This window comes from Lampris incognitus, chromosome 7, assembly GCF_029633865.1.
Source record: "Lampris incognitus isolate fLamInc1 chromosome 7, fLamInc1.hap2, whole genome shotgun sequence".
In the NCBI taxonomy this organism is placed as follows: domain Eukaryota; kingdom Metazoa; phylum Chordata; class Actinopteri; order Lampriformes; family Lampridae; genus Lampris; species Lampris incognitus.
Window position 1 is genome coordinate 1,474,493 of NC_079217.1, and position 12,881 is coordinate 1,487,373.

A 12,881-nucleotide genomic window follows, 5' to 3' on the forward strand; every position below is an offset into this window, starting at 1 on the left:
GCCCAAATAACATGAAAATCTACTGTATCGTGCCCAAATAACATGAGAATCTACTGTATCATGCCCAAATAACATGAGAATCTACTGCATCATGCCCAACTCAATATACAAAAAAAACAATGAGAACTTACTGAATCATGCCCAAATAATGAGAATCTATTGTATCATGCTCAAATAACACGAGAATCCACTGTATCACACCCAAATAACATGAGAATCTACTGTATCATGCCCAAATAACATGAGAATCTACTGTATCATGCCCAAATAACATGAGAATCTACTGTATCATGCCCAACTCAAAATACAAAAAAAAACAAATCAAAACACGAGAACCTACTGTATCATGCCCAAATAACATGAGAATCTACTGTATCACGCCTAAATAACACGAGAATCCACTGTATCACACCCAAATAACATGAGAATCCACTGTATCACACCCAAATAACACGAGAATCCACTGTATCACACCCAAATAACATGAGAATCCACTGTATCACACCCAAATAACATGAGAATCCACTGTATCACACCCAAATAACATGAGAATCCACTATATCACACCCAAATAACATGAGAATCCCCTGTATCACACCCAAATAACATGAGAATCTACTGTATCGCACCCAAATAACATGAGAATCAACTGTATCGCGCCCAAATAACATGAGAATCTACTGTATCGTGCCCAAATAACATGAGAATCTACTGTATCATGCCCAAATAACATGAGAATCTACTGTATCATGCCCAAATAACATGAGAATCTACTGTATCACACCCAAAAAACAGGAGACTACATTACTTCTAGATTCAAGAGTCAATTCAAGACACAAGATTGCTGGACATTTTTGATCTCAAAATTACAAACCCCAATTAAAAAAATAAAAATAAAAAAATCCTGGAATAATAATTCAGGTCATTATGATGTGTAAGCTGATGATGGCTGGTTTTTGCTAGTTTCAACGGTACCATACCAAAATAGATAATTATTCCTCGCAGCAATAAATATCTTATTGCAATATATGGAAGAAAAAAAAACACTGAATATAAAACTACTTTAAATGTGCAATCTTTTAATTTTGTATGAAGCAATGTATGTTTGTTTTTTGAACATCTTGCATAATTCTAAAACACAATTTGATCAAGAAATTGTCACATATGTTCTGTAGATTTCTAGACTTTACACAGACTGCATACATGAACACTGAAATAGAAATTTTACACAACTCTGTTATGTATAGGCAATTCAGATGTATTTTTAGCTAGCCCTGGGCACCAAATGTTTTGTGGCCTAAGGGCATGTTAGCTGCAGAGATCTGTATGAGAATTAAAATACTTTACACAACCCTCTTATGAAAATACATGGAAACAGTAAATATTACCAAAGTCTGTGTTTTTCCCAACACGTCCTATATCCCAATCTTGATTAAAACAGAAATCTGACAGCAGCTTGGTGAATTTGTAAGGTTTCGGCAGTATCTTATTTGTCAACTGCTGCTAATTCATCCTCCATAAATGTTGAAAATACATCTTGCTTGTGTTGTAATTTTTCTGAAATTTTTTAGTGTACTTTACCAAACCCTCTGAATGGGGCGGAAGACCAAGTATGAGACTCATCTGTTCAAAACCTTCTGTCATGAAAATGTAAGAAGAGCCTGATTCGGGGAGCTCAATCATAAGTTTAGGTGGCACTGTTGTCATATTGTACTTCATTCATGTGTTGGTCTGAACAACTGCACGTGGGGCAACTCACAACCCTTCGGTGTATTTGCGTATGGTGTGTTCTTACAGTGTGTGAGCCTCAGCAAAGGCCTGCTGGAGAGCCAAGAAAGGTGATTTTAGATTCAGGATGCTTGCGACCTGTGGCTGTCACCATAGTAACATGTAACAGCAGCCTTTGTCAAGTGTCTGATTCACTCGTTTCTTCCAGCTCAGAAAGATGGCCAAGCTCAGGCCGACTGTGTCTCAAGCGGAGACGGAAATGTTAATTCATGCTTCTAAATCATCCCATCTTGACTACTTTAACTCTCTTTTCTTTTTTTTTGGATTTCCCCCCCTTTTTCCTTCCCAACTATACTTGACCAATTACCCCACTCTTCTGAGCCATCCTGGTCTCTGCTGATCTGGGGAGGGCTGCAGACTACCACATGCCTCCTCCAATACATGTGGAGTCACCAGCCGCTTCTTTTCACCTGACAGTGAGGGGTTTCACCAGGAGGACGTAGCACGTGGGAGCATCACGCTATTCCCCCATTTCTTCTCCCCCTGGACAGGCACCCCGACCGACCAGAGGAGGCGCTAGTGTAGCGACCAGGACACATACCCACATCCAGCTTCCCATCCACAGACATGGCCAATTGTGTCTGTGGGGACACCTGACCAAGCTGGAGGTAACACTAGGATTCGAACCACTGATCCCCGTGTTGGTAGGCAACGAAATAGACCACCAAGCCACCCAGAGGCTCAACTCCCTTTTCACCTGCCACAGCAAAAATCTCTGGATAGTTTACAAGTGGTCCAAAATGCTGCTGCTAAAATCTTTTTTTTCTTTTATTTCTGTTTTTTCTCCCAATTTAGTGGCCAATTGATCCCTATTCTAGATCAAACACCCACCCTCATACTGTATGCGTTCGCCAACTGCATCTCTTCGACAGGCAGTGTCGAAGGCACTACCTCGCCAACTCCGTGACAAGGCGAACCAAGCCAATGGCTGTTTTCCTGGCACACACAGAGACGTATATCACGTGATGAACACAAGCCGACTCCTCCCCCCTCCCGAAGCAGCATTTGCTAATGTTGCTGCTTCATTGACTCCGGCCATAGTCGCTGCTGCTAAAATCTTGACCAGGTCCTCCAAAAGGTCTCATGTTACACCGCTTCTGATTACTCTTCACTGGCTCCCCATCGAATTCAGAATCCAATTCATAGTTCTTGTGATCACCTACAAACCTCTGCATGGTCAGGCCCCTGCCTGCATTAGAGATCTATTGCAGCCAGATGACGCCAGCAGTTCTCAGGTCCTCTGATCAGGGTTTTCTGCTTGTTCCTCGATCTAGGCTTAAAACTAAAGGAGACTGTGCTTTTGAGGTTGTGGCTCCTAGGAACTCTCTCCCTTTGGAGTTAAGGTCTGTGGACACCTTTAAAAAGCAGCTCAAGACCCATTTGTTTACACTTGCCTTTGTGCAATTTTTCTATTTATTTCCGTTTTTATTGTGTTTTAAGTCTGTATGTATGTTTATGCTTTATTTCCTCTGTGAAGGACTTTGTGATGTTTCTGCTCTGGAAAGGTGCTATATAAATAAAGCTACTTACTAACCTACTTTCCAGCTAGTTACAGGCAGTTAACAAAGGCTAACTTATGGCTTGGACAAAGAAAACCAAATTATGTGCATAAAGTAAAATTTTCACTATAGACAGGGTGAAAATTTGAGCACTGACAGTGAAAAACAAATCCATAACAGTGTTATCAAGCTCAATAGTCATGAACTATTAAAGTGATTGAGAGTAACTTAAAGTTACAAAAAGATCCAATAATAGGAAACTCAGAACATTATCATCTGCGTGTGCTTCTTTGCATCTTCTTTCTCAATGGATGTCTCTAAAGCACTCTCGATAAACTGCTTCAGAAGGTTAGTGCAAAAAGCAGGTTTAAAAACAAGTTGTAATTCACAACTCTGTCCCTTGCCTTTTTCTTTGTACATCTACCTCACAACAAATTCTTCCCTGGATATACACCAATAAGCCAAAACATTAAAACCAGCAACAAGTAAGCGAATAACATTGATTATCTTGTTACAATGATACCTGTCAAACGGTGGGATATATTAGGCAGCAAGTGAACAGTCAGTTCTTGAAGTTGATATGTCAGAGGAAGGAAAAATGGGCAAGCTTAAGGATTTGAGCGACTTTGAGAAGGGCCAAAGTGTGATGGCTAAACGGCTGGGTCAGAGCAGAGCCCTAGAAAGAGAGAGTTGCATCAATGAGGGGTCAAAACGCGAGAGGGTCACGTGGTTCATGTAGCTGCCGAATAGTTCCAAACGAAGCTTGGCGGGTCATTTAAATGAACTGCTTAGCCGCGATTTCTGGTAACTACTAACCAATATTTTCAGATTGTTACATTTATATATTGAATATAGATATATTCCAACTTGACACATATTCTATGCGCACTGTTTGGAACTATCTGGGGCTCCCATGATCCGCCATTGCTGTGGCCCATTGACGTCTACGGAGTTGACGTAACTCTCTTTCTAGGGCTCTGGGTCAGAGCATCTCCAAAACGGCAGATCTTGTGGGGTGTTCCCGGTATGTAGTGGTCAGTACCTACCAAAAGTGCTCCAAGAATGACACTGATGCGCATGGGGAGTGAAGGCTAGCCCGTCTGGTCCGATCCCACAGAAGAGCTGCTACTGTAGCTCAAATATGTTGAAAAGGGTAATGCTGGCTATGATAGACAGGTGTCAGGACACACAGTGCATCACACCTTGTTGCGTATGGAGCTGTGTAGCCGTAGATCAGTCATAGTACCCAAAGTGACTCCTGTCCACCACCGAAAGTCCCTACAATGGTCATGTGAGTATCAGAACGGGACCATGGAGCAATGGAAGAAGGTGGCCTGGTCTGATGAATCATGTTTTACATCATGTGGATGGGCGGGTGTGTGTGCGTCATTTACCTGGGGAAGAGATGGCACCAGGATGCACTATAGGAAGAAGGCAAGCCAGTGGAGGTAGTGTGATGCTCTGGGCAATGTTCTGCTGGGAAACATTGGGTCCTGGCATTCACGTGGCTGTTACTACTTTGACACATACCACCGACCTAAACATTGTTGCAGACCAAGTACACCCCTTCATGTTAATAGTATTCCCTGATGGCAGTGGCCTCTTTCAACAGAATAATCTGCCCTGCCACGCTGCAAAAATTGTCCAGGAATGGTTTGAGGAACATGACAGAGTTTAAGGTGTCCTTGGCCTGCAATTTCGCCAGATCCCAATCTGATCAAGCATCCATGGGATGTGCTGAAAAAACAAGTCCGATCCATGGAGGTCCCACCTCATTATTTACAGGACTTAAAGGATCTGCTGCGAATGTCTTGGTGCCAGTTACCACAGGACACCTTCAAAGGTCTTGTGGAGTTCATGCTTTGATGGGTCAAAGCTGTTTTGGCAGCACGAGGGGGACCTACACAATATTAGGCAGGTAGTTTTAATATTTTGGCTCATCGGTGTACAGTATGTCAACATGGCACTCTTCTGTAGGTCAACATGTAACACCAGGTTCAAACTGTTGAGCGTACAATGAGTTTTTGTAAAAGGAACTGGGCCCTCAAATGAGCTGAGGCTTGACAACCAGTCAACAGACTGACTATACAGTATATGCTCAGTCCAAATGTTGCTTTCTTGTGCTCTTTCCCTGGACACTCCTTGATGCTTATGTCTTACAACATACTTGCAGTGCTGTTCTGAAAGATGTGAGTAAACATATGTTCTTAGTTGCAATGGCATTTACTGTCTCAATACTTGAATACAGCAGCTATCTAAACGGTGCTTGGGAGGAGGGTAAGGAAGTCTTTCAATTGTACATAATGCGTCTTACCACAGTCACAGAGACATTCATGTGTGGTTTGCCATTTTATTGTTTTGCTCACGATAACTTACCAAGTTACAGTCAACTAAACTCACTAAGTGACTATGAAAGAAGATAACACAAAACATAATGAAAGGCCTTCTCAGTAGACTTCTTTTGCCGTAGTATTAGTGGCAAAATCTTCAGATTACTGATATCTCAGTGGCTTAACGGCTCATTTACTAAGAATCTGCAGCACTTTTGGGAGAAATGGAGGAAAAAAATAGACTTGAAACAAAAGAAATCCGGTCATGTGCAGAAGTATTGAATGACATTAATAGTTTCTGTACAGTTCAGGAGAGAGAGAGTTAGAGAGAGAGAGAGTGAGAGAGAGACAGTGACAAAGACAGAGACAGAGAGACGGAGAAGAAGACAAACAACAAGGGATATCTACACACAGTAGCATGATGTCATTGCCACTGAACATACTTCTTAACATGACAGCTGGGCCTTTCAAAATGTATGATCTTGGGAAAATGCTGCCATGCACAACTGAGGTCATTCTAAAACATGGTGCTTCATTCAATCTGTTGATCATTCTGAACACTGTGAGTAAAATGATCAGCTCTCTGGATGGGATCAAATCGCAGTACCAAGTCATAGGCTGACAAAGAACTAGAGAATTCCTGCAGGCTTTGTAATGAAGTGTGTTTCCTTGGTCTGGGAAGGAACGTACTCAATGGAACCTCACATAATGAATGAATAGCGGCAGCTCCCACATCAAATGGAATCAGGGTGCAAAATTTCACTTTTTGTCCATCGGCCAAATAGCTAGTGAATGTTAAATTTTACCAGCCACTCCATTAACATTGGTTTTTTTTTGTTTTTTTGCTGGTGAGTGAAGCAAATCTACCAACCATTTTACCAGCATTTAGCTGGTGGCTGGTGCCAATTTTGTGCCCTGAATGTAATAAAAATAACTTCAGAACTAGGATTATATAAACCACAACTACTATGAAGTTGGGCGGCACGGTGGCACACTGGTTAGTGCTGTCACCTCACAGCAAGAGGGTCCTGGGTTCGAACCCCAGGGTTGTCCAACCTTGGGGGTCATTCCAGGTCGTCCTCTGTGTGGAGGTTGCATGTTCTCCCCGTGTCTGCGTTGTTTTTTCTCCGGGTGCTCCAGTTTCCCCCACCATCAAAAAGACATGCATGTTAGGGTCAGTAGTCCTGTCTGTGCCCTTGACCGAGGCACAGCAAGACGAACCGGAGTTGGTCCCCTCGTGATGCACGGCAGCTGCCCACTGCTCCTAGCTACACAGCTAGGATGGGTTACATGCAGAGCATAATTTCCCCACGGGGATCAATAAAGTATCTCAAAATACAAAAAAAAAAGAAAAAAGAAGAAGTTGATCATCAGCCTTTGGCCAGAGGTGTTGTGGTGTTAGGTGATGGCAAGGACAGAATTCCAAAACAATACATCATTTAGGTCCCGATCAGAAAGGCTATTTTTAAGAGCAAACCTCTTGGTTTTTGTTTGTTTTGTTTTTTACAATGTCCAAGTGCGCAATAAAGTCTCCTAATATAGCTATGTAGTATGTAGGTGGAGTATTCTCCAGCACCCCACCTTGTTGCTCCAAGACGGATGGGCATTTTCAAACTGCTGTTAGAAACACACATACAAACAACAGGCAGAGTTTTCCTTTTCGTACCTCATACTCACACTTTAGCATGCCCCTCGTTCATCAGGTTAGAGTCGAACCAGTGCAGCATGCAGCTTGTGAGTATGCCCACACTTGCTTGTCGCCTTAACACTATAACTCCCAAGCAAGTGAAAGCTCACCCCAATCAATGATTTTGGCTCCAGAACTGAAAGTGCATTGATGGGATTAGTTTAACAGCTCAGAAGTAGCTTAACTGGACCATGTACCTTCTAGTTTCAGTTCCCAACAGAGTCATCAGTGCAACCACGTTTTTACTGGTTGAAACACTGGACAGTGAAGTAAAAAGGAAGATAGGAAGGGAGAAGTTTAATTAATGATGAAGCATATCAAAATGCAGTTCCAAACAAGGAGATGGTCCAGTATGCTTTATGTGCCCACCATGAAGCTATGGGGAATAGATGAATTACTGAGCAACTTTATGGTGACTCCAGCGGTTTTCAGTAAACAGAATCGGGACAAGTAACACTAAATCCTTGCCTGCTTCATTGGCTTTAGACCGTTTTTGTGTGGGAATCAGTGCCCCTTGTTCCTACCAGGGCGCTTGTGTGTTTGTGGAAATGGCTTCCGGGTCTGGACTCCTGTGCTCGTCTTCTAACTACTTGACCTACAGCTTCTGCGCCGGACTGGAAGTTGTTTGTTGCCCGTGTGTGTGCATCGCTCAATTTGATGCTTCTGTACAGCGCACTGCCCTTCACCTGCCACTCATCCCTCCATCTGGTGGAGGGGGTCAGACATTGTCTGTACAGCACCATCTCGTTAAGGACTCTTTACTTTTCACAGAGCTGCCCAGACCTTTTTGTCTTGCATGTTTGTTGGTGTTTCTATTGCCCCTCATGTAGTGTACTGTTGCTGCTAGTGTTATGTATTGTTTTCTTGGGTGTGTATGCAGTTGTCTATCTTTGTGCTATGGAAAGGTGCTATGTAAATAAATAACAATAATAACAATAATTATTATTATTATCATTACTATTATTATTATTAATTATATTAATATATAATTATATATATAATTAATATAATTATCTAATTTATATATACATATATAACCTTTTCATATAATTAATTAGTTAATATAATATTAATATTGACATGTGTGAATGTGTCAGCCCTGTGATGGTCTGGCGGCCTGCCCAGGGTGTCTCCCTGTCTGCTGCCCAGTGACTGCTGGGATAGGCTCCAGCATCCCTGTGACCCGGAGAGCAGGATAAGCGGTTTGGATAATGGATGAATGAATGAATGAATAATTAATATATTTTCTGCTTCTGTAATTTATTTTTAACAAAGAATATCTGTACCAGTTTTTGGAATATTGTCAAGTCATGCACGAGGCATTGTTTCAGTGGTTAAAAACAACCAACAGCCAATAAAATGCCGTTTGTGTGACTTACTGCACTGAGCTAGCATCACTGGAGCAAATCAAAGGGTCTGTTAATTAAGGAAGCCAGCCTTCTTTAAGGAGAGGTTCATTTGGGCACAGGGAGTGGCTCTAAGAGTTTTATTGATCTCAGTTTAGCCTGCCAACTCCAGAGACTTAACCACACAGTCTAATGGCCATTTTGATCCACTGATTTATACTACCTTGTAGCCTATGACCAGGTGCAACAAAACAAGGATAGCCTGGATTACATTACTGTGCAAACACACTACTGTGTGTATTGGAAGTGGTAACTATAAAACTGAATAACATGACAATCATAAGATTAAAAACTGTTTGGTTAGAATGAGTAGCAACTTCAGTAAAATCAAACTGTGACACTGCACTGCATAAACTGTAATGAATGGCACGATATTTGACAACAACAACAAAAAAAACAAAACTGGTTCCATTCAATATGTTTAGCTGGGCCCTGTGTGCATGTGAATATTCATTATTTGTTGTTATTTGTTGTTATTTGAGCATTTGAAACATGATGATGATAGGCTTGTGCGATCGGACTGTATATTGACGACTGAAAGGATGATCGATGTTTTTTCCTACAGTGATACTACGCCGATTTAAACTATCACAACTAAGATGATATAAAAATAATCTCTAGAATCTGCAACTACAGTGCATGTAGAGATGTTTCTGGTGGAGCGGCATGTCCACCCGCTGAGCCCCATTAGTCAGCATGAGTGACGAGGTAATTTTTATATCCTTAATTACAAATCTGATGCCATCTCTTTTCCGTGGAGCCGATGTCCCCCCATCTCTGTTCTCTTTATGGCTGCTCACCAAAACTTTGGTCTGCGCTTCATAAGAGTAGTTAATGTTATGGATATGATTTGGATTGTGATATTAAAGATACGACTTTTCACTGGCTCTGCTAGATTCTGTGTGGATAACTGTATCCCATTACAGACTACTCGCACCTACCGAACCAGAAGCCCTGGATGAACAGCGACATTTGCCTGAGGTTGAGGGAGCATACCACTGCTTTTGAAACAGGGGACAAGGAATACTACAGAAAAATCCTGGTATGACTTAAGGAGAGCCATCAAAGCTGCTAAAAGACAATAAAGGGACAAACTGGAAAATGAATACAGTGGCTGTGACTCGCAGCAAATGTGGAGGGGCTGCAGGTGATTCTACTACTACTTTCAGCTGCTACTGTTAGGGGCCGCCACAGCGGATCACCGATTTCCATTCCTTCCTGCCCTTTGCATCTTCCTCTGTCATATGTATATGCTCATTCCTAATCCTGTCCTTCTTCGTCACTCCCAATGAAAATCTTAGTATCTTCAACTCTGCCACCTCCAGCTCCTCCTCCTGTCTTTTCATCGGTGCCACTGTCTCCAAACCATATAACATAGCTGGTCTCACTATCATCTTGTAAACCTTCCCTTTAACTCTTGCTGGTACCCTTCTGTCACACATCACTCCTGACACTCTTCTCCAACCACTCCACCCTGCCTGCACCCTCTTCTTCACCTCTCTTCTGCACTCCCTGTTACTTTGGACAGTTGACCCCAAGTATTTAAACTCAAATGCCTTCGTCACCTCTACTCTTTGCATCCTCACCTTTCCGCTGTCCTCCCTCTCATTCAAGCATAGGTATTCCATCTTGCTCCTCCTGACTTTCATTCCTCTTCTCTCCAGTGCATACCTCCACCTCTCCTGGTGAGCTGCACCAGGGGCTACGGGTGATTACAGACTATAAATCTAAACCCAGTGTAGCTATCAACACCTCTGCCTCTCTCCTGGAATAGCTGAACAACTTTTATGCCTGCTCTGAAGCTCACAACTTGGACCCAGTGACAGCAGCACAGTGCCCACCTGATGAAGCCCATCTACAGGTGACAGAAGCTGAGGTGAGTAAAACTTTTAAAGGGGTTAAAGCTCATAAAGCTGCTGGCCCAGATGGCATCCCTTCCCATTTCCTCAGTGCATGCTACACTAAGCTATCTCAGGTTTTTACTGGCATTCTTAACCATCATTGTCATTGTGTGTAGTGTCACTGTGTTTTAAGAAACCCCCCATTGTGCCTGTACCTAAGAAAACACCCGTCTCTTGCCTTAATGATTACCCACCTGTTGTTTTGACCTCTGTTATTATGACGTGCCTGGAAAGATTGGTTATATCATATTCTTTATGTAACGTTCCTGATACCCTTGACCCATTACAGCTTGCCCACTGTTCCATTAGACCTGTAGATGGCGCTATCTCGCTTGTTCTGCATACTGCTTCAGTACACCTTGAAAATAAAAACGGCTATGTCAGAATGTTGTTTACTGATTACAGCTCTACTTTAAATATAACTGTACCATGTAAACTGGTGTTGAAACTCAGAGGTCTGGTCTGAGCAGCTCTATCTGTAATTGGCTATTTGACTTCTTGAACGGCAGGCCCCAGACTGTGAGAATGGGTGAAACATTCTCATCCACATTAGTTCTTAGGACCGGTGCACCGCAGGGCTGCTGTCTCAGTCCTCTCTTGTACAGTCTGTTTACACACGGCTGTGTTGCCAAATATGACAACAACAGCATCATTACATTCCCAGATGACACCACAGTGATTGACTGATAAGTGAGAGTATTGAGAGGGCCTATAGGAGGGAGGTGGAAGATTTAACTATATGGTGCCATGATAACAACACGGTTGAGTGCCAATGTAGAGACGTTGCTTGTACATCTACTACTACTTTCGGCTGCTCCCGTTAGGGGGCGCCACAGTGGATCATCCATTTCCATTTCTTGCTGTCTTCTGCAGCTTCCTCTGTCACACCAGCCCCCGGCATGTCCTCTCTCACCACATCCATAAACCTCCTCTGTGGCCTTCCTCTTCTCCTCTTCCCTGGCAGCTCCATATTCAGCATCCTTCTCCCAATATACCCAGCATCTCTCCTCCACACATGTCCAAACCATCTCCATCTTGTCTCTCTTTCTTTGTCTCCAAACCGTCCAACCTGAGCTGTCCCTCTAATATACTCGTTCCTAATCCTGTCCTTCTTCATCACTCCCAGTGAAAATCATAGCATCTTCATCTCTGCCACCTCCAGCTCCACCTCCTGTCTTTTCATCAGTGCCACTGTCTCCAAACCATACAACATAGCTGGTCTCACTACCATCTTGTAAACCTTCCCTTTAACTCTTGCTGGTACCCTTCTGTCACAAATCACTCCTGACTCTCTTCTCCAGTACCAAGATAACAACCTCTCTCTAAATGTCAATAAGACAAAAGAAATCATAGTTGACTTTAGAAAGATCAGAGAAACTCACATTCCTATTTCCATCAATGAGTCATCTGTTGAAATTGTGGAGTTTTAGGCACATCACAGACACCCTCACATGGTCTCTCAACACCAGTTGCATCTTCAAGAAGGCACAGCAGAGACTGTATTTTCTTAGGCATCTCAAGATTATGAACTTTTATCGCAGTACCATTGAGTGTGTTGACAGGCTGTATCATAGTGTGGTTTGGCAACCTGACTGCTCAGGACTGCAGACTGTTTCAAGGGACTGTAAAGACAGCAGCAAAAATCACTGGCATGGATCTATCACAACTTCATAATATTTAAACCACTTGTTGTAAAAGGAAAGACAAAAACATCATTAAGGACACCAGCCACCTCACTCAGCCATCCTTTGGATGAGACGTTAAACTGAGGTCCTGACTCACTACGGTAATTAAAGATCCCATGGCACTTATCACAAAGAGTAGGAGGTCCCCTGCTGTCCTGGCAAAATTCCCAACATGGCTCTCTCCATCTGGCCACCTAATCATCCCCCATGTAACTGCCTCAATGATTCCTCCCTCTCCACCTCAAGCTGATGTGTGGTGAGCGTTCTGGTGCAAAACGGCTGCCGTGCATCACCCAGGTGAGTGCTACACATTGGTGGTGGTTGAGGCGAGTTACCCCCTTCAAAGTGAAGCACTTTGGGTGTCTAAAAAGACACTATATAAATGTCCATCCATCCATTATCCAAACCGCTTATCCTGCTCTCAGGGTCGCAGGGACGCTGGAGCCTATCCCAGCAGTCACTGGGCAGCGGGCGGGGAGACACCCTGGACAGGTCGCCAAGCCATCACAGGACCGACACACAGACACAGACACAGACACACACACACACACACTCACACCTAGGGACAATTTAGTACGGCCGATT

At 43.0% G+C, this 12,881-nt stretch overlaps 1 protein-coding gene across 1 annotated transcript in view; it reads right to left on the reverse strand.

Moving 5' to 3' along the window:
* Positions 1–12,881, reverse strand: part of usp32 (ubiquitin specific peptidase 32) — a 107,379-nt gene that overhangs the window by 65,864 nt on the left and 28,634 nt on the right. The window lies entirely within an intron of this gene.